Source organism: Acromyrmex echinatior, chromosome 16 (assembly GCF_024713525.1).
Source record: "Acromyrmex echinatior isolate Ae372 chromosome 16, ASM2471352v2, whole genome shotgun sequence".
NCBI lineage: Eukaryota > Metazoa > Arthropoda > Insecta > Hymenoptera > Formicidae > Acromyrmex > Acromyrmex echinatior.
This window is the reverse complement of record NC_141867.1, coordinates 5,865,547-5,884,885: the sequence shown is the minus strand read 5'-3', so window position 1 is coordinate 5,884,885 and position 19,339 is coordinate 5,865,547. Positions and strand designations below refer to the sequence as shown.

The 19,339-nt window shown below is 39.9% G+C and overlaps 1 protein-coding gene and 1 long non-coding RNA gene across 18 annotated transcripts in view; one reads left to right on the top strand and one right to left on the bottom strand.

The window, feature by feature from the left end:
- Positions 1-19,339, top strand: part of bru3 (CUGBP Elav-like family member bruno 3) — a 467,269-nt gene that overhangs the window by 395,052 nt on the left and 52,878 nt on the right. The window lies entirely within an intron of this gene.
- Positions 13,308-18,462, bottom strand: LOC147907092 (uncharacterized). The gene is made up of 2 exons (XR_015547745.1): positions 18,329-18,462; positions 13,308-18,144 (listed from the first exon to the last, which is right to left on the bottom strand). It is a non-coding gene; the product is annotated as an uncharacterized LOC147907092 (long non-coding RNA).

Here is a 19,339-nt window from a genome sequence, read left to right as displayed (position 1 = left end):
AAAAAGGAGGTAGTGTGGTAACCTTGGATACTTTTCACATCATCATTTGAGAGAGAGCCATGAAGCTCATAATCCGCGGCGCCTTTAGGCATTTTCATCGAACGATGAAGCGACAAAGAGACTCTCCGGAGCACTTGCTTTTCAGAGGGGGTAGGGACGAACGGACTCCGCGAAATTAATCACGAGATGAGGCAGCAAAAGGGAAGGAAGGCGACTATCTCAAAGGAAAGAAGGCAATTGCCTCGACCAAGTATTACGAGAAGGAAAAAAGAGATAGAGACTCATCGCCCGACGATGATGCACGACTAAACCCAGGCGGAAGGATATAATCGCGACGGCATTTGAATATTTGCTCGCGCTGTAAACAGCGCGAAAGGATAGATAAGACGGCAAGGGGATGGATGTAATTCGGGCGGGGATAACTGACGGAATGGCGGACGAAAAGTGGAGCTGTAGTCGGACGAAGCGGCGAGAGCAATAATTTCCGCTGGACGAGGCGGCGAAATTTAAATATTTTCATTCAAGAGTGAAGACCTCGCGATGCGTCTTCACTCGGAAGGTAACTAGAGGAGGGCAGGAGGGGAGGAGAGTAGCAACGAGCTACAGAGGTGATCGAAGAAAATGGAAAAGCAAGGCGAACCGGCGAAAAGGGAAAGAGAAGAAAGGGGGGAGGAGGGAGGGCGAGGGGGAGGGGGAGGAAGAAAGAGTGAGAGCGGAGAAGAGATAGGGTAAACCGAGAGCCGGGAGAAATAAGGAAACGCGGGTAGGAAGAGCGCGGGTAGGCAGGCGCGAATGTAATTAAATTCCACTTTGAAGTGAAACTCACTTTCAGCAGTTAATAAGATTTTGATTCGCAGTCGGTGACGTAACGCAGCGCGCCCATCGTCTTTGGCAGGTAGGCGCTGCTCGCTCGTGACGACGAAGGAAGCACGGGACGCCAAGAAGGAGAAGTAACGGAAGTAGTATGCAAGAGAAGGAGCTTTACAATGTGCGAAGTCTGTGCTCCTTCGCTTCGAGCAAAGACCAAACCCACCGCCCGGCCTCTCCCGTCCTACGGTTCCACCGTTGCGTCAGAGCTCTGGTTCTTTGTCGAAAGCCAGGACGATGTTGTGCCAGCTTTCCGAGCTCTTTAATTAAAATTACGCGAACGCGCGCACCACGACGACAGTTTCCAACCGGTAGTCGGTTTATCACGTAGAATGCATTCGCGATTGCTCGCCAAGAATCTCAGGTATGTCGCCCCGATAATTACAATACCTTTGACGAAATGAAGCACGCAAGGTCTGAACGCAATCTCAAGCTTAATCTCTGCTCTTCGCAAAGTTGACCTTCCGCATTAGACAGAGTCGATCAAGGCAACCACATCTCGGTCGCATCCATTTCTCCGAATCTCTCGAAACGAGTTCTAATTCTACGAGTTCCTATTCTCAGCTAGCGCTTAGAGCGCGAATCTTCTAGAGATAATTCCACCGCAATCCCAACCGCGACATTCGTCCTTGGACACTGGTATCAGAACGAAGTTACTCAGCGGGGATAGATGTGCTTTGCCGTGGGGAAGAGCCTGATCGCTTATTCCGCGCAACTCCGCGGCATATCCCACGCCCGGATCTCGTCCCGGTAGAAACTTTCCCAACACGCTTCATCACCGCTCGCCGAGCCTCGGTCGAGTTTCATAACTAGCTAATCCGACCCGTAATAGAGAGATCAAGCAGAGCTCCAACGAGCGCGACCGTGTGTATATATACTTACATATGTGTGTGTGTGTGTGTGTGTGTAAATACAGACACACATACAGATACACATAACGTACATATCGCTATACTGGTCTACTACGTGGCACCAAAATTACAACGGAGAGGATATCGTTTCGGTAACTCTTATTCTGGCATCATCCGTCAGTAAAGCACGGGGATCAGTTACACGAGCAGTCGGGAATGTAAACGCACACGACTGGAATATCGTGTTAGCTATATACTCAACTCGCACAACTTCCATCAGCTGGTGACCTTCCAATGAGTAACGACGATCGAAAGTTATCAGCGATCCATAGTTATCCATAGTCGCTCTTTGCTTCCATTCGCTATTCTTTCAACTTAACTTTTCTTATCGGATAATGTTACCTCTCTCTCGAAAAGTGATGGAAGATTTGTCGGTAACGAGGAGTCTAAAAAAAGATCTTTGAGTTCTTAGGGAGACACGATCGTCATCATCCTCCGTTGTTGTTGTCGTCGTCTTCGCCGTTGCTGTCATCGTCGTCGAAACGACGCACTGCGTTATCCTTCCCCCGCAGCTTTTCCTCAAGTCCTACACCATCTCGTCATCTCCCAGGGGGGAGAGGGGAACGACGATGGAGCTCTTCGTCCAATTATTTTTCCCTCGCTTCGAAACATTTCAACGCCACTTCAACGAACGAACTCGTTCTATTCTCGTTGCCGCGCAACCCTCTCCGCCACCCTACGGAAGAACAGAACCGCGTCACTTCTTCCCCGGTTCGCTCCGATTCTCTGTCAGAGTTACGTCCCCTTCTAGCTGTGCGTACGCGATCCCAACTGGGCCCACCCCTTAACGCGAAGTCCGCATTATTTCAATTGCGCGAACAGCAATAATTCATTGCGCTAAGAAGATTATAAAATGTTTATGAATAATGGAACAAAGTATATATATATATATATTCTGAGCGAGGTCTTCTTCACGAAACGCAGGAAGGTACGCTTGTCGAGGTAACACCACACTATACTACAGTAAAACGGAGGCACCTTCTGAACCACGTGTAGCTTGTGTGCGTCACGATTGCGCAACCGTGCGCCGTAAGCGCGATACGATTATTCAAACCGGGGAAACAATTCCGTGCATTAAGTCGTAATAACATTGCGCGCCGGTACTCCCGATCCTCTTTTGTCGCCAGGACTCGCAAAACGCGGTATTTGGTACTCACAGCCCCGGACACCGCGCTAACTATCGGGTGGCATTATGTAACATTTAACCTCTCCCCCTCACCCCCGAGAGAAGTACAATAGATCATGAGTTCGCGAGTTACTGCGCGAACAATGCAATTACGAGAAACATTATATCGTTCGCTTCAAGATCTCACTTTAAGGGGATGCGGCGGATGCTAATTTACTCGGTTTTAACATCGAAATACTAACATAACATCTATCGCTTTATGCAGACTAAAAGCTTCTGACGTGTCGCTGTAAACATATTACGATTACTAATCTCGTAAAAATTAAAATGAAAGTTTTAATTGAGAGAACCAACCAAAAGCGAATATTTCTGCAATTGGCGAGTTGCTCAGTGTTCTATGTCAATATGTTCTTGCAGTCGATCCGTTAATAATGTATGCGTTTCATGGACTACAAACGAATGTTTAGGGATTAAACATGAGCGACGTGCAATCGGCTGTTTTCTCAGCACATTTGTGTCAGTACGATTTATCGTCGTGGTAATAGTTAGCGCCCTTTAAATCGTCGCTCCAGTTCGCCGATTATAGCACCACGTGGATGGGTGGACACTCGCATTTATTCGCGCGAAATCATTTCCGATCATTTTCGATGGAGCTTTCGTTTTTGACTGCGCGACGTAAAGAGATTGCGACGGCCGCGTTAACGATATTGCTGACGGGAAATATGACAAATCAATAATTTCCTCAGCCTAGCATTTTATGATGGGGCATTAAACGAGCGATGGTTATCGACGATTAATCGTTCAGCTGTCACTTGCACCGGCGCGTCCACGCGCGGTATGTATCGTGCCTTAATACGCGCGGACAATTTGCATTCTTTATCTTCGACACGCACATGGAACGTATGCCTCCATTATTGCACAAGCACGGGATATATTACTGTCGCGAGGATTATAGGCAAAAATATTCTGCGCTTTACGGGTACACTCTCATTATCGCGAGGCTATAAACTTGTCTGTCCTCATTATCCCGCAGGACCGTGCAGTTATCAAGCTGTAATTCCATTAATGATTCCACTTATTACGACGCGATGAAAATTGTAGAATATAAACGTAGAGCCACGCTTCCAAGGCGCAATATACAAAACGAATATTAAGTGTGGTGTAAAAAAAATAATCGGAATCGTGATAGAATTGCATATTATCTATATTAAAATGATCGATCATCATTTATAGTGGTGCAAATTGTGGAATATAAACGTAGCGTTTCTTTCCAAGATACACACTGTTAAATTATACCCAATTTAAGTTTTTTCATCATTTTTGCAATTTCGTATTTCTATAAGTCGTTAATTTAACTAAAACAATAGAGTTAAATAATTTTATTTGAGAAAGTATATTTAACTCAAATGTATAATTTTTTATTTATTAAGTACACACGTTAATGTGAACGTTTTTTTACTTTGAAACTACCACAGAAATGAATTATTTACATCTTGACATACGTGCAAGAAATTAAAACAACGAAATCTTGTACAACTTAAAAGATTGAGTTGCCATTACTCCTTCGATATCCAACAATACTCTCTAAAACTCGAAGAGTGAAATCTCATTCGAAGAGACTGAAAATTTGGTCTGTCTTGAAAAAAAAGAATGAAAATACAGCTACTCTTGTTCAAGATTTTCACTTTTTTCAGAATGAGATTTACTCTTTTGAAATGAGATTCACTCCAAAGGAGTAAAATCTCAATCCCTTTTTTGGAATGTAATATCAGGGTAGATAGAACCTCCAAAAAAAGGATTGAGATTTCATTTCTTCGGAGTGAATCTCATTCCAAAAGAATAAATCTCTCTTGAACAAGAGTGACCGTATTTTCACTCTTTTTTTTTTCAAGACAGGCTAAATTTTCAGTCTCTTCGAAATTTCACTCCACGAGATTTAAAGAGAATATAAAACAAATATTAAGTGTGCTGTAAAAAAATGATCGGAATCGTGAAGTAGAATCGCATATTACATTGAGATGACCGGTCGTCATTTATAGTAGTAAAACTACCATCTTCTTGATGTAAGCATCGCTGCCACCTTCTGGTGCTACTCTACCCGTGAAAGAGGGTACTCGGGTGGAAGCTCTCAATATGTCCGACCTAATCCTCTCCCAGAGGACTCGGCGTCCCCTCTCGCGCTTTACTTTGCAATACGTACAAACATTTCGAGCCCAGCTGCGCCACGGGATTTAGGAGCTGAGCGATTAATAAATGCTCCGTACGACGAGCTGGCACCAGGACTCTCCGACAGCCACTCGACGAGGAGGTTGCCCGTGATTTACCGTCCGGACTCGCGTGTCTGCATCCAAGCCCCTGCCGCTTCGTCTGGATTTTCGGTGATTTCGCGGCATCGTTATGATTTAGTGCCACGCTCCGTTTGAAACATCGACGACGATCGGTCTTCCTCCTTCAACGTTCAAAACTTGGACTAGCGTAAGACGTCGAAGTGACTGGACGAATCAGTCGTAGTAGAGAAGTTAATATCTTCGCACTCTCTCTCTTTAAGAAATACGTCCCTTTCGCGTTACGCTAATAAATATATATTTAATGCTCAATTTGTATCATTTGTGCATTGTAAAAGAATTATATGTAAAATTACAATGATTATAGTAGATAATTTTTGGATCTTGTTAAAGGCGTATATCTATACATATGTAAAATCACAATTTACAAATAAAATTATTCTTCTTTACAGTAATTAAACAATTCGCAAAAGTAAATTTACCAATGAATTACGTAAAATTTTTTTAAGCTATGTTATTGATAACGAACCTAAAAATATAATATTGAAGTATCCTGTTATATTATATTATGTTATATTATATTACGAAAATATTACACAAATTTGAACATTTACAGAAACTCTAAAATTTATTGTAATTTTCCGTCTAATATAAAGATATATTTACACAATTAGAAGTAAAAGTATTCAATTCTGTAAAACAATTTTGTATATTTCCATCTCGATTTCCATCATGAATTATGTAATTTTTACACATATTTATGTAATTTTACATACTTTTTTACAATATACTAGTACAAATTAGTACATCAACAGCATTAAATTTTTATTAATAAATGCGAATTTGATTTATGATGATGAAGATCCAATTTAAGTCACATTTGCTGTGACAGCACAGAAATAACTATACATTATCGATATTGTGGTAGAAGGACACAGGTCAATGTATGTACATTATTCGTGAAAAGATTTGCTTTACAAAATTTACTTGTAACTGATTATATGGTTACAAGTATGATCGTACTTGATGTCACTCGATGATCACGACGTAGCACGAGAGTAATGGATTATTAAACTTCCCACGTTACTTTACGACATAGTTCTGCAATACTCCCCCCCCCCCCACAGCCTATAAAGCTACGAAAACGTCGTTTTCCTTTTAACGACCTTCTGGAGTCTCAACCAGTATATAATAATACAGCTAGTTATTAATAATACTATTACTAGTTCTGAGAGACCTTAACACTGTCCTTGCTATTCATTATAATTACGTCGCAATATTTTCGCCATCTCGCATTCTATTCACGACATGGAATTCTAATTGTTATAGCTTGTCCATTAAATTTCTGTTCATCATAAATTTTTATGTTGATGAATTATTACGCTCTGATCATTCAGCGTTCTTTATGTCAACCATGAAATTATAAAGAATCGTTATTGATTGTAGGTAAAATTTCACAAACGTTGCTGAGATCAGATTCGAACGCGTCGAATACCTTTTACGATCAATATGTGCAACATCGTAAATCTGATGAAAATCCCATAAACATTCGGTAGTAACTTGCGCAATATTATTTCGTGGCATGGTACGGATATAATATTATTCGCGAATATATATGTATAATATATGTATATTATCAGCGTATTACCGGCGTTCTGTAATCGATGAAGTACGGACTAACAAATCGAGAAATTTACGGTAGCTATATTAGTCGCAGACTTAAGGTTAGTTTTCGTAAACGATTACGAAACGCAGAATTGCACTGCAATGGATCGGATATGAAAGTTTCGAACAGAAACGCGGAGAGAAGTCGAGAGAGGGAAAGAGGATGCTGCTTTAGAGTGGTCTGTTAAGCTGCCCACCATGGGTTATATCCGATAACGCACAGCGACGAGCTGTTGCTCGTCGAAGGGACGAAGCGTCGAATCGGGATGGGTAATGCACGAATGTGAAGGTTTATGGGCAATATGGTATATTTACGGTTGACGGGCAAAAGCCGCCATATGGAGGCTAACAGAAGGGAACCGAAGTATCCTCTCTTGCGCTTTTCCTTCTTCCGTCATCTCTGCGAGCTACGTTGGGTGAAAAGCTCGCGGATATTGACGAAGAAGACTCCCACCACGTGCAATATCCCTCGGTGGATATTGACGCGATGTCAAGCAAGGAACGAAGGAACGAAGGAACTGTGAGACGACCGCGAGGATCTTACGACACCGCGTGCTTCCTGCGGTCTTTCGTGAACCAGGACAGTAATCGCATTAATATAAAGACGGTAAATCTTGATGCGCACAATGGCGCCTCATGCCACGACAACAAAGACACGTTGCTTCCTAGCTGTTGTTGCTTACACACTCACAATAGGGTACGTCGTGTCATGACGATCAATGAGGTTGGCTCGGTCGGCTATAATTCGTGTGAACAGACTTAGAGATATCCCCTTGTGTGAACACAATTTTATCTTGGGAAAATTGGATATTTCTAATCAAAATATTGTTGTAAATAATGAATCATGGAAATTTTACATACATAAGAAACTGTTTGATTTTTTAAATTAAATAATATACGAGAAAGACATATCTGCTAAATAAATATCGGCGTAGCAATTATTTACTGTTTTTATATACAATGCACACGTTTAATTTATTAACAATTATAATACGAAATTGGAGCGATGAGAATAAATCTAAGTAGGAGAAATCCCCTACTTTCGGTCAAAGCGGATTTTAGTGCTTAAATATTTTGATGTGAATTTAAATACATATCCAATTCTGCAAATCGCGTATATAGAAAATGCTTTTCAATTTTAAAATATAATCATGAACAGAACCAGAGCAGTAATATTACATACTAAATTAACAAGTAATTTAATATTTTTTTTATAATGCTAATAATAAACATCTTATAAGAATATTAGATATTGATAAAGTATTAAAAACTGTGAATAATTTATTGCGAAAAATATTAACTCAGAGCCTTCAATTTTATTAAGTTTATAAAAATTCTAAACATTTATTTTTTGGTTCTTCAAAATTTATTATTTGATTTATATCGCTTTTTTCGATAACGATCAGATCAGATTAACCCTACCAGGATAGAGGCAAGAAAAAAATATACATCTGAGGGTCAAAGACGTCCTATAACTTTGCATATATATGTATCTTTCGAAAGATCCATTTGATCTTGATCTTGTTAAATTGACAAAGCAAGCCTACAAGCTAGAGAGAGCGGTTCGATTGACATGATACAGATCCTTATCACGCTTGGCATATCTCGTGACCGAAAGAGAGGGTGCGAGATCTAGTTTGGCGATCCCTCAATGAAAAAGTCCGTGATATAACGTGCGATTTAAATAAATCTGTCACGCGAGTCGTTATTTATATCACCCTCTCGCCATTCACTTTCGGAATGTGTTTGCATGCGGGATTTTAGTGCACTGCCGAGGTCAGAGCCAAATGTCGAAACTCTCAATACATTAAATGCATCATACAGTCGATAGATAGATTTACTTCTTCTCGGACGACGATGATTGATCGCAATGCTGTTTATCGAAGCGCATCCAGTTAATCAAAATAATCCTCCGAAAACACTATCAATAGAGACGGTATCAATATCACGGTATGTTTTTTTCTGAATTTTCTCATCTCAAAATAACATCATATTAAAAAGTTGACTGGAAACGTTTCAAAACAAATGTATTTTTTACTATTTACAATATCAGAATACTTGAAAAGTGAAGTAAATTGAAAAAAATCTATCGAAAAATATATTCTAAACCAAATACATGCGAGCAACAACTTCTCTCTTAACATTGATTAAGAAAACTAAAACCCGACAGAAACAACTAGGATAAACTAATTATTTTTAACGTGCTAAAAAATTCGGGCTAAAATTTTTTAATAGGTGCAAATTTGATTTGCGATGATGATGGGAAATTCAACTTTAATAGAGGTGTTTTCATACTTCAGAAACTCCCCACGAGAGCAGAGTTCATTAGATTTTATCGTTTCCCTCCCGCTGTTATGATCGTTACACATTCTTATTAAGTAACGACGCGAGTTGCGAATTGTATGAGGAAACCATCGACATGTAAAACTGGATGGAGGGTGCGGCGAAATTTCTTTGATCTTTCATCTTGTCGAACTTAAAAAAAGAAAGGAAGTATATGGATACGAAATTCTCTTTCTACTATTGTCCTATTAATCGAATTTTACTTCAGAAGAAAGAGAGAGGAAGAGAGAGAGAGAGAGAGAGAGAGAGAGAGAGAGAGAGAGAGAGAGCTGAGAGTATTTGCTCTTTAAATTTAGTAGAGTGAAATCTCACTCAAAGAGACTAAAAATTTAGTCTGTTTTGAAAAAAAGACTCACTCTTGTTCAACAGATTTTTACTCTTTTTAGAATGAGATTCACTGTTTGACACGAGGTTCACTCCAAAGGAGTGAATCTTATTCCAAAAGAATAAATCTCATTCTAAAAAGAATGAAAATCTGTCACTCTTGAAAAATAACCGTATTTTCACTCCTTTTTCAAGATAGGCTAAATTTTCAGTCTCTTCGAGTGAGAGTTCACTCTAAGAGATTTAGAGAGCAGAAATCTTCAAGTAAGAGATTGGACACGATACATTTACTCCGCCATATTTTTCAGGACCTGCTTAAGATAGACTGAGATACCCACGCATCTCATTTCCATCTTATACATCTATCTTATTCTATCTTAAACATCCTAAAAATAGTTAGTCTAAATTATGTCCAGTCTTCAGCTTACTTGAGGATCTCTCTAGTGTATCCTACCCTTAACGTTGTTCCATCTCTTTCTAAGTCTGTCAAGACGATTTCGTCCAGTACTACATGGAAGAAATACCAGATGCCCTTTGCGAAATACATTTCATAATTGACGGGGAGTCTACGAACCAGATCCCCCCCGAATACCGCGGCCTTGCCAGTCCTCCCGCGGCAGATTCATCTGGATTATAATACAAAACTACTCTCCCGCGCGCGACGTATTTACTCGGCATTAAATTACACAGACGGTCGCGCGCGCTGTCGAGGGTCCAGCCCAGTCCAGTCCAGTTCAGCGCAGGGCGCCTCGCCGCGCCGGTTTACTTTCATCACATTCAATATTGATCACGCTCAGTGTGCGCGGCTTTATTTATGCAGCGCGGCGCGCATTGTTACACGACCGGTTACGGAAATCGTGTCTCGCTTTGATCAGCATGCTGCATCTGCGTCGGATTTTGCCACAGCTTTTTCTGGCGCGCCGTACTTCATCCCGGCTCACTCGATGCGTTTCCTTTCTGTTTCGTGAGAAAACGAGATCGACTCTTATTAAATCTCAGAATCGCGACTACAGGTAGCATGATTTCATAATGACGTTCACATTCATACTTTATTACGTATCGATCGTGAAATATTAATCGCTAAACATGTTGCATGATAAAGGATTTCTATCGAAATTTAATGTACGTCAGCACGGCTTTAGTCAAATTTCTATTGAAATTTAATGTACGTCAACGTGGCTTTATTTCCAAATTTCAAATATATTTACATGAATCACCGTTGATGTAAAAACCGCGTTTGCTAGCCATTAACATTGGACCTTGTCCAAGTTTTTTCCCTGGATATCGTTGCATCTGGCCTCCGCCACGCGAGTCGTTTTTTCCCTATGTTGGGTGTTTTTTAGAATTTCTTAAGACAATGTAGAGGAAATACACATAAACGTGCGAAGGGATCCGCCAGTATTCGCGAGGAAATTCCGGTCACGTACAGCACTTCTGTTTCGCTCGACGGACGTCTCTCGAGAGCGAACATTTACCCATGCAAATTTTTAGTTATGGCTGAAGCATATGAAGGGACGCGCTTTTAGCGCCCGGTAATCCCTGCTTTGCCGTTAAATAAACAATTTTCCTTCATGTCGCGCTTTGGCGAAAATACACCCGGGGAGAAAAAGAGAGAAAACGTATATAAAGCTGCCGATAACGTGCTGCTTCTATAAAACAAAAATATGTGTAACGACACGGCTATACTCGCACGAGAGACTCTTTTCGTATAAATTCTCATCTTCATGGCGAGATACTCCGCATAATCGCGACGAAATTGCATAATCTCGATAATTGCAGCCTCGATTGCTGCAGAAAAGCAGCTTATTATTACGTTTAGTTAGAGCAATAGTCGAATTAAGATGTGAAAATAGGAGGAAGCAAATAAATACTGAAAGAGAATTGTAGGTGTATATTTTGTAGAAAAGGCAGGGATTGTATAGAGCGTTATAGAATAGAATTTTATTCTCTTCAGCATTTACAAAGTCAAGAAGGGATTTGGTTTACAAACATTGTTTCTACCTCACTCGTCCATCCTTTCTCACACGCTCTTTAAATTGCCCTATTTTCTATCTCTTTCTATCCTTATTATATTTCTTTTATCTTAAATATATTACTCTACGTCTTAAATATATTATCATATATTATCATATATATCAACACGTTTCTTATATTATCACAGCCAATACACACAATTCTTTCTATTTATACATTATTGCCTCTTTTATTATTTATTTTTATCCTATCCCCACCTACTGTCTCCCATGTTTCCTTTCTCCCCTCCCTCTCTTTCTCCTTTTACTAAATTCCTTATCTCTATCTCTTCTTAACTTCTCTATCTTTCCTTTTGTTTTATCTAATTCCTCATTTCATAACCAATATCTTTCCTTTATCCTTCCCTAACTCCTTGAATCTATCCTTTATCTCGGCATACTCATTTATGTAATGCTCTTGTATAAAGCATTATGTAAGAGAATGTCAAGAAATAAAAGATCGATTTGTAGATTATAGGGAAGAATAAAGAAAAAAATTATAAATAGGATGCGGAGGAAGATTTAGATAGAAGGAAAGACAAGATATTAACAAGAAATTATGGAAGAATGGAGATAACAAAGAAAAAAGAAAAAATAGTAGGGAAGGCAAAAACGAATAGAACAAAAAGTTAGAACAAAGAAAGAGATAGAAATGTAAAAAGATGAGATAGACAGATGGATATGTATGTAGCAGTAAGAGTAAGTAATTGAAAGTGTAATAGAGAGAAATATTACATGTATGGCTTTGATTTGTATTAAAGATGCATGCAAAAAATAAATCCAAAGAAAGTTTAGACATATTTATGTTAGGTTTAATATAGCAGAAGAATTGGTGGATAAGTGCAGTAATAATTTGTGAACCAAGTCTCCTTCTTATGTATAAGTATGCTGAAGTGAATAAATTCTATTCTATTCATCACGTTAAGGAATGCTAAGAATTAGATATGTATCTCTTATATATATATAATTTGAGGACAGATTTATCTCTTATTTGTTATAATATAAAATCGCAGGAAATATACTGCACAAGCGATTGGATCAATTCAATTTCGTGATAATTGCGACTTTTTTCTTCATACATTTTACTTCTGCCAAACAAGAGGATGTTTCAGGCACGTTCCTCGCATTTTCGTTCTATCGAGATCGCCTCGTATTCAATATTCCACAGGATTTCCGTTTTATCGTTAGCCGTCTGTATGTAGTATCGGCACGACCGTTAGAGAATCCTCGATTCCGCGGCCTTAAGGGACTTAGGAAGGACTCCTGGTGAAGGGGTTAACGCACGATTTTCGCGATATTGCGAGTTCGTTACAGCGTGCGGCGCAATTCGCCCTGGGGTAATTCCGATAATACCAGCAATCATCCTGTCACCGAGTTAAGCCCTCGTAAGCTCCCGGTGCCTTTCCGGCAGCAACTCCGGTGGAAACGAGAGCGGAGGAAGGGCGGCAGGTATAGAGGAAAAGGTTGGCGACTTCCCATGGGGAATCTATTCGTTTTCCTTGTCGGAGGACGCCGCCCCTCCTTCTTCCCGATCTCTCCTCGTGCCGTTTCCGTATTTAGGATCGAATGCGGGGTGGATCGGAAGGGGACGTTCCGGCGGATGGAGAGCAAACCGAATGTCGTTATCGAAATGGCCGTTTCTGGTTTTGCTCCCAATTGCCATCAGAAAATCAGCGGCGGGTTCAATGATACTTTATTTCACGATACATTACTTATTTGAGTATAACGATTACGAGGTTTACAAAGGTCAAAGCAAATTTTTTCGCGTTCCGGATAACAATTGCGAGAAGAACACAAAGATCCTTTGTTGACGTGTACATGAGTCGCTAGTTAAAAGAGAACTCATCGCCTGATAAAAGTCAACACGGTGTCTACCAGAGACAAAGTGTGGAGGAACATCAGGAAAAAGAGCTAGAGGAGAGGGGATTGAGAAAGCAAGAGATTGGCGGGGTACGGGAAAGTGGTCGAGTATAAGGGAGAATCTCCGGACTAATTAAATAACTAGCAAAGTCACCTAGCAACTTGGCACCTCGGCCCAGTCCATCCCACTTTCCAAGTCCGCGCGTTTTCTTACTGCCGGCTTCTGTGTTTCTAGCTGTCTCTGCCGGTTCCCTTTCTTCCTCCATCCTCACCCCTTTGCCACCCCTTCGCGTCGTCTTTCCCGCCAGCGACGTCACCTCGTTATTTAATTAAACTTCGCGGGAGCAGCCCCGTACAGTCGCTTGATACCGAAGCACGTACCTTGTCATCGTCCATTTTCGCAGTATCTTACATTTTCAACCGCTAGTTTTGTCTGCCTTTTGCGGCTTGTACGCCGTCGTCGCGGAAAATGCGCGGAATTTTGAGATACTGTCTATGCGGACGTCGCGTTACCAGGATAATTCCTTCAGAAGCTAAATCGCGCATGGCTCGCAACAATCGAGCGAAAGTTATCTCCGTGCTATTAAACGAATTATATTCCACGCTTGAATTTTCTGGAAAATTTGGATTCAACTTTGTAAGCAGCGAAAATATGACGCGACTGCTAATTAAATGTAAAATTCTTTTACTTCAACAATTTTCTCCTGATAGATTAGCTTTTGAATTCCGAAAAAAATAAATGAAATGGAGATAAAATTATACGTCTGTCGTAATGTAATGTCATCAGCGAATACGCTATCTTTTTTAATTTACGAGCTCTCATCAAATATTTGTTAATTGTAATTAAACAAAACGCAAAAAGAAAATGTTTGCCGACTTGCCGCACGTTCGTCCAAGTGTTTCATCTCTCGCTAATTTCGTGTAGAATCACCGGGTGCTGTTACTGCTTGCGAAATAGTCCCGGGGGTAGTCTAGCCACGAGCCGTTAATTTACCGCCGCGAAAATAAACCGCGGGGGATCGTCGAAGAAACTCGTCTCATACTTCCCCGTCCTGTTTCTTCCTGCCGCCTCTCGCCCTGTCCGTCTCGCTTCCCATGATATACGCTATGGGAAGTTAAGTTTCTCAACCGCACCCCTCGAGCGCGCCGACAATAACTTCCTCCTTTGAGACTACTCCTTTCGTCGCGAGCGGAAACGAATTTCCAGACTGTTGGAAACTGGGCTATTAAACGACTTCCGTAATTGCGAAAACGCGGGGAATTGTCACCTCGCTACTTTGTTACAGAAATAACCCGGCAGAGCGAGATCGATGTCCAAATGGCGAATTGCTCGACGGCATTCACGAAATAAAAAAAAAATCGTTTTGTAAGACATTTTCCCCTCTTTACTGAATCCTATTTTTGCAAAAAAAAAAAATGTTACTCTTACACTCTTACAAATATCTATCCATCTTATTCCTCGAAATAACATCTCGGTCTGTAAATATTTCGCGCATCGGCGAACGTTTCTGCATTCTAATCGCGCACTAGACGACTTTCTCCGAGTTTCTGCAATGATTTTCAAAGACGTCTCGAGTACTGGTATAACGGCTCGAATTGGAGCGACAGAACGAGATGGTAAATCTGCCTTTATTGAGCGATGCGCAGGGAGCTTACGTTCGTCGTATCGAACCAATGGAAAATCACGATCAGTATTGACCCGCGCCCTCTCGTTTCACGCAAATTTGTTTAGACTACCCTGAGGGCTCCCACGATGCGCTACCTCGATCAGCAAGAGTTTAATTTTGAGAAACGCAAACATCCCGTAATTAAGCGATCCCAGGAAACAAGGCCGAAGGGTATGCTGGCGGAGACTGGTGAAAAACCACTCATAATTGCCAGTCGAATCAATATTTGAGCACCCTTTATAATGCTGAATGGTCAGTAAGGACCGGACTCGTTCGTTTACTATTCAAGTGACCACGGGAACGTTATCGTTCAAAGAATTAATAAGACATTATAATTTTCATTTGGTATACGTATGTACTTTTCGTAGAAATTATGTACATACGTCGGTATAAATTATCACGTAAAACAAACAGGAAAATATAATTTGTTTTCTTAACGCATAATTAATAATGCTTCCGAGTATTGCGCGACTTTATAAATCCGTTTATATTCTACGTCGTTGAAATGTCGTTTGCAACTCTAACTTTATGTTATACATTAGTTTTCGTATAATTGAGTATTCGCTTTATTATAGCCATGCGAGTTTCCGATTGACATTCAAATATGTTGCAAGTTGTAAATTCAGCATTGATAGCAATTTGGATAAATAGGTATCGGTAAGAGGAATCTCTCGTCTGTGAGATGAATCGGTTGAAAGTTTAATGCGATCTTAATAAGCCTGAAGTTTTAATCGGTTGTCGCGGTAGAGATAGTTCCTCCCACGACCGATAGACAGAGGACCTAACCTTTAATAATGCCTTCGATGGAGTTCTATAATCCGGTTGATCGTGTCTGGAAATATCGCGAGTTAGAAAGAAGGTGCCGGACTTCGGATATCGCGCGCGAACTTGGTCGCCCATTCGCGAAACTTCATAACGCCCTGAGCGAAATCCGCCTCGCGCAAAAACCAATTAAAAACCGAATTACGTCTTAGCCCCCTGGAGATACCATTTAGCTGCCATTTCCGTCTCGAAGCTGCATGTACCTAACCTGATGAAAGGTGCGAGAAATTATACTTATAGCGCAGAGAGAGCACGGACTTCCACCGGCAGACAGTCTGACTTTCCGTCTTCTTGAACTACTTCGCAGTAGTGATTTTATTATTCTTGTTTGTTCAATAGAATTAACTCTCCGTCTTTTTTGGCACAAGTGAAATTTTACTTTCAAATTTCTTTCTCATTTTTACTTAAGTTTCAATTTAAAGGTTTTAACATTCAAGTCAAAAAATTTTTGATAATGCAATAGAGATGTCGAAAAGTTACTCTTAATTTTTTTCACATATTTTTTAAACTTGGAACAGTAAAAAAAACTTGGACTGAACGAAAGAGTCACAGATTGCAGACGGAGAGTTAATTACGTTTATGCTAAATACTAAGGTTTATGCTAAATACTATGTTTATCGTTTGCCGCATTATTCATCATCGATTGCTATCAATATTTTGATAGCTATCGACGTTGCGGTTACGCGAATACATATTTGATGTAATTATCTGTTGTTCGTAAGATGAGGGCGTCATGATACAAAGCATTATTGCGAAATTAAAATTCACGGAAAATTACGGGATCGAGCGATCGTGAATTGCTGAAAACTTAAGAAATCAAGATCGTGCTCTCCCCCCCTCTCTCTCATGCTTCTCTTTTTTTCTCTTTTTCATTACGGCGCGATTTCGATGGATGACGATGCATACTTTTAGCAAGGTTTGTACCTTAGGTGCGAAACCACCGTCGTTGTTTACGCATGTTTACGAATGCAAAATGTTTGCGCGCATTGTGTGCGGATCCCGCGTGTGCAACGCGTGAGCGTGTTCAATGGGACCTGGCGTGCGTGTCGCGAAAGGGTAGCTAGAAGAGGGCTGCTGCTCCTGCATGTGCACGAGAGGGTGTTAGCACACTTGGCGAGCTGCCATTTAGAGGTAGAAAACAACGGGATGAGGGTTTCTTCCCTCGCCGCATGGCGTTTCGCAGCGGCGGGTGCCCTTACAAACGGATGTAGAAAAGACGGTTGTAGCGGTTTCTTTCCCTCTTCGGTTGGCTCGCCTCTTTTGTAAATACATTAAAAGGGGAGCCGAGAACGAGCGAGCGCCGTCTCTCTGTGCGTTTAAGGTCCACTTTTCAAAAATATTGACACTCTTTTGTACAATCCTTCTCTCGCAATCAAACGGAGTACCACTAATTTAACTGTCTTCTATTCTTTAAACATTACGAAGAGTTGATGTATAATACATCGGCATATATTTAATACGTCCAGTACCTATGCAAACCTGTAGATATACGCGCTCAATATACAAAGAGGAGGGACCTACAGGGCTTAAATTAACAAAAAATTTTTATGTGAGCAATTAACATTTTAATTTTGTAATTAACATGTAAGGACAAAGTGCAACCTGAAAATGTATCAAAAGGGAACGGAATATTTAATGCCTCTACCAAATATCCACCCGTTGCATACTGCATAAAATGTATATTACATTTTAAGTCTGCAGTAGTCCGATAAACGACATTACCGGTAATGCAATATGTATAAAAACGTCGGATATGAAACGAGATGCTGACGCGAATCACGGGATTTTGTAATATCAACGCTTTTTCGCTCGCTCGCTCGCTCTTGTGTCTCTTTTCCCCTCTAACATGCGTATATCAGCGAAATCACGCTGGTGCGCTGCAACCGAGGAGCGACACGGCTAAAATAGTTTTTCGTCGCGTATAATCCAGTGCGATTGTCATCGGCCGCGACACATAGCCGGACGTTGACACATTTCGCTCTTGTGGGACGCGGCGCACGTGACGTTCCCACAGATGAACGCGTCGCTAACACGCGCATCCCGACGCGCTTTATTCCCTCCGACAATGAGGTCCGGTCTTATCGATTCGTTAACGATGTCGCTGACGTTGTCGACAAAGGAACAATACCTGGCGCCACGTCGTATTGCTAAAGTAAGGCTGACACGCATTAAGTGTAACGTTTTACGCGACATCTCATTTTGGAATTTTCATGAAAATCTATATGCATCACATGTGGGAATTTTGCTTAGTAATCTATGTATCTATACAATGTTGTAAGACGTATTTCATTAAGTATGACGTTTAATGAAAAAAACTATTAGGTGTTGGAATTAATTCGTAGCGTTTTACAAGTGATGGGAAGTACTTTCATTAATGTATTTTTTAATGCTCATGTGAAATAAATAACATTCTTTCATTAAAAACGCTACGAATTAATTCCAACACCTAATATATTTATTTTCTTTCATACACTCTCTAAATTCACCCTCTAAATTCTTTCTGGAACTTAAACCTCTCACTCTAAACAGTGAAAATTGAGCCAGTCTTGAAAAAGAGGCTCAATTTTCAATCTTTAAGAGTGGGATTTCATTCTTCAAAGTGAAATTCACTCTTAAAAAGTTTTAAAGACATTTTTTATTAAATTACATTTTTTTATTAAATAACTGTCTAGGTTTTTCAAGTAAAAATAACGATACAGAATCAGTACATAAAAAATGAAATGCGATCATAAAATAAATATTTTTATGATAGTAAATATTTCATGTCAACAATTTTAGTAAAATGTTAAAAATGAAAAAAATATCGAGGGATTCATTGAATTTTTTAACGTTATACTTCAAAAACTAAAAGCTAAAATAATGCTGTCATCTTTCTTATGAATACTACAAGACAATTTGATATATCCGTATATAATTATAAAAATGAATTATACTATTAATGTTTAAGTAAATAGAAACCACAGCATCCCTCACATATATATATAGTAGCCTTAAAAACTTTGTTTCTAGAAAAGAAAAATAAAATATAAAGTATTACCCAGAAGTCAAAGTTCATCATTTTTACATTGCTCTATCTCATATAAGGGCATAAAAACTCTATACAAAATATTTAAAAATATAATTAAAAATAAAATTTGTTTCGAGTATCCTAATCATTTCACCTATCTTTTTAAAGTTTAAATAAATATTATTTAACAATCAACAAAAAAACTAGGACTGTATTTACATATATTATTATATATCAAATATAAATTCCCAATTTTATTCATAAAGACATAAAATATCTCTTTTATTTATCACCGTATCGTGGCTTAACTGTGAAATTGTAGAAGACACGCGGAAGTAAAAAGTTGAATAATTTCACTGAAATCTCGCCAGCTAACCTATACCACCGCCAATCTTACAGACTCGTTTCTTTCACAACCGCTCATTTTCTTCACGTCGCCGACAGCTGCTA